The sequence below is a fragment of the Lolium perenne genome, chromosome 3 (assembly GCF_019359855.2).
Source record: "Lolium perenne isolate Kyuss_39 chromosome 3, Kyuss_2.0, whole genome shotgun sequence".
Lineage (NCBI taxonomy): Eukaryota > Viridiplantae > Streptophyta > Magnoliopsida > Poales > Poaceae > Lolium > Lolium perenne.
Genome location: NC_067246.2, coordinates 93,380,613 through 93,385,025, shown reverse-complemented (window position 1 = coordinate 93,385,025; position 4,413 = coordinate 93,380,613).

The window sequence follows — 4,413 nt, the reverse complement described above, 5'->3', positions numbered from 1 at the left end:
CATGTATATCTCATGGATATTGTCAACATAGAGTAATATAATAAGTGCAATATGCAAGTATGTAGGAATCAATGCACAGTTCACACAAGTGTTTGCTTCTTGAGGTGGAGAGAAATAGGTGAACTGACTCAACAATGAAAGTAAAAGAATGGTCCTCCATAGAGGAAAGCATCGATTGCTATATTTGTGCTAGAGCTTTGATTTTGAAAACATGAAACAATTTTGTCAACGGTAGTAATAAAGCATATGTATCATGTAAATTATATCTTACAAGTTACAAGCCTCATGCATAGTATACTAATAGTGCCCGCACCTTGTCCTAATTAGCTTGGACTACCGGATCATCACAATGCGCATGTTTTAACCAAGTGTCACAAAGGGGTACCTCTATGCCGCCTGTACAAAGGTCTAAGGAGAAAGCTCGCATTGGATTTCTCGCTATTGATTATTCTCAACTTAGACATCCATACCGGGACAACATAGACAACAGATAATGGACTCCTCTTTTATGCATAAGCATGTAACAACAATTAATAATTTTCTCATATGAGATTGAGGATATATGTCCAAAACTGAAACTTCCACCATGGATCATGGCTTTAGTTAGCGGCCCAATGTTCTTCTCTAACAATATGCATGCTTAACCATAAGGTGGTAGATCTCTCTTACTTCAGACAAGACGAACATGCATAGCAACTCACATGAAATTCAACAAAGAGTAGTTGATGGCGTCCCCAGTGAACATGGTTATCGCACAACAAGCAACTTAATAAGAGATAAAGTGCATAAGTACATATTCAATACCACAATAGTTTTTAAGCTATTTGTCCCATGAGCTATATATTGCAAAGGTGAATGATGGAATTTTAAAGGTAGCACTCAAGCAATTTACTTTGGAATGGCGGAAAATACCATGTAGTAGGTAGGTATGGTGGACACAAATGGCATAGTGGTTGGCTCAAGTATTTTGGATGCATGAGAGGTAATCCCTCTCGATACAAGGTTTAGGCTAGCAAGGCTTATTTGAAAAAAACACAAGGATGAACCGGTGCAGCAAAACTCACATAAAAGACATATTGAAAACATTATAAGACTCTACACCGTCTTCCTTGTTGTTCAAACTCAATACTAGAAATTATCTAGACCTTAGAGAAACCAAATATGCAAACAAAATTTTAGCATGCTCTATGTATTTCTTCATTAATGGGTGCAAAGTATATGATGCAAGAGCTTAAACATGAGCACAACAATTGCCAAGTATCACATTACCCAAGACATTATAGCAAATTACTACATGTATCATTTTCCAATTCCAACCATATAACAATTTAACGAAGAAGAAACTTCGCCATGAATACTATGAGTAGAAACTAAGGACATACTTGTCCATATGCTACAGCGGAGCGTGTCTCTCTCCCACAAAGTGAATGCTAGGATCCATTTTATTCAAACAAAACAAAAACAAAAACAAACCGACGCTCCAAGAAAAGCACATAAGATGTGATGGAATAAAAATATAGTTTCAGGGGAGGAACCTGATATTGTTGTCGATGAAGAAGGGGATGCCCAAGGCATCCCCAAGCTTAGACGCTTGAGTCTTCTTATAATATGCAGGGGTGAACCACCGGGGCATCCCCAAGCTTAGAGCTTTCACTCTCCTTGATCATATTACATCATACTCCTCTCTTGATCCTTGAAAACTTCCTCCACACCAAACTTAGAACAACTCATTAGAGGGTTAGTGGACAATAAAAATTAACATGTTCAGAGGTGACATAATCATTCTTAACACTTCTGGACATTGCATAAAGCTACTGGACATTCATGGATCAAAGAAATTCATCCAACATAGCAAAAGAGGCAATGCGAAATAAAAGGCAGAATCTGTCAAAACAGAACAGTTCGTATTGACGAATTTTATCGAGGCACCAGACTTGCTCAAATGAAAATTCTCAAATTGAATGAAAGTCGCGTACATATCTGAGGATCACTCACGTAAATTGGCATAATTTTCTGAGTTACCTACAGAGAAAACAGCCCAGATTCGTGACAGCAAAGAAATCTGTTTCTGTGCAGTAATCCAAATCTAGTACTAACTTTTCTATCAACGACTTTACTTGGCACAACAAAACACTAAACTAAGATAAGGAGAGGTTGCTACAGTAGTAAACAACTTCCAAGACACAAAATAAAAACAAAGTACTGTAGTAAAATAACACATGGGTTATCTCCCAAGAAGTTCTTTCTTTATAGCCATTAAGATGGGCTCAGCAGTTTTGATGATGCACTCGCAAGAAATAGTATTTGAAGAAAAAGAGAGCTTCAAGAGGCAAATTCAAAACACATTTAAGTCTAACATGCTTCCTATGAAGAGGAATCTTGTAAATAAACAAGTTCAAGAAGCATAATGCAACAAGCGTAGAAAGATAAAACAAGTATAGCTTCAAAAATTTCAGCACATAGAGAGGTGTTTTAGTAACATGAAAATTTCTACAACCATATTTTCCTCTCTCATAATAACTTTCAGTAGCATCATGAGCAAACTCAACAATATAACTATCATATAAAGCATTCTTATCATGAGTCTCATGCATAAAATTATTACTCTCCACATAAGCATAATCAATTTTATTAGTTGTAGTGGGAGCAAATTCAACAAAGTGGCTATCATCATATATAGGAGGCATATTGTAATCATAAAAGAAAATTTTCTCCTCAATGCTTGGGGGACTAAAAAGATCATGCTCATCAGAGCCAGCTTCCCCAAGCTTAGAATTTTCCATAGCATTAGCAACAATGGTGTTCAAAGCATCCATAGTAATAACATTCCCATTAGCATGCATATAAAGTTCCATGGGTTTTTTAATTCTCTCTTCAAACACATCATGTCCAAATTCAAGATAAAGTTCATAAAGATCTCTCATATTTTTGTTGTTTTCCATTATGCTTAACTAGTGAAATAAAAACATGCATGATATTAAGTAAAGTAAAACAAGTAACTAATTTTTTTTTTGTGTTTTTGATATAGCAAACAAGATAGCAAATAAAGTAAAACTAGCAACTAATTTTTTTGTGTTTTGATTTAGTGCAGCAAACAAAGTAGTAAATAAACTAAGCAAGACAAAAACAAAGTAAAGAGATTGGGAAGTGGAGACTCCCCTTGCAGCGTGTCTTGATCTCCCCGGCAACGGCGCCAGAAAAAGAGCTTGATACGCGTACAACACGCGTCCGTTGGGAACCCCAAGAGGAAGGTGTGATGCGTACAGCGGCAAGTTTTCCCTCAGTATGAAACCAAGGTTTATCGAACTAGTAGGAGCCAAGAAGCACGTTGAAGGTTGATGGCGGCGGGATGTAGTGCGGCGCAACACCAGGGATTCTGGCGCCAACGTGGAACCTGCACAACACAACCAAAGTACTTTGCCCCAATGAAACAGTGAGGTTGTCAATCTCACCGGCTTGCTGTAACAAAGGATTAGATGTATAGTGTGGATGATGATTGTTTGCAGAAAACAGTAGAACAGTATTGCAGTAGATTGTATTTCAGTATAGAGAATTGGACCGGGGTCCACAGTTCACTAGAGGTGTCTCTCCCATAAGATAAACATCATGTTGGGTGAACAAATTACAGTTGGGCAATTGACAAATAAAGAGGGCATGACCATGCACATACATATTATGATGAGTATTGTGAGATTTAATTGGGCATTACGACAAAGTACATAGACCGCTATCCAGCATGCATCTATGCCTAAAAAGTCCACCTTCAGGTTATCATCCGAACCCCCTCCAGTATTAAGTTGCTAACAACAGACAATTGCATTAAGTATTGCGCGTAATGTAATCAGTGACTATATCCTCGAACATAGCACTAATGTTTTATCCCTAGTGGCAACAACACATCCATAATCTTAGAGATTTCTGTCACTTCCCCAGATTCACGGAGACATGAACCCACTATCGAGCATAAATACTCCCTCTTGGAGTTACAAGCATCTACTTGGCCAGAGCATCTACTAGTAACGGAGAGCATGCAAGATCATAAACAACACATAGACATAACTTTGATAATCAACATAACAAGTATTCTCTATTCATCGGATCCCAACAAACGCAACATATAGAATTACAGATAGATGATCTTGATCATGTTAGGCAGCTCACAAGATCCGACAATGAAGCACAATGGGGAGAAGACAACCATCTAGCTACTGCTATGGACCCATAGTCCAGGGGTAGACTACTCACACATCACTCCGGAGGCGACCATGGCGGCGTAGAGTCCTCCGGGAGATGATTCCCCTCTCCGGCAGGGTGCCGGAGGCGATCTCCTGAATCCCCCGAGATGGGATTGGCGGCGGCGGCGTCTCTGGAAGGTTTTCCGTATCGTGGCTCTCGGTACTGGGGGTTTCGCGA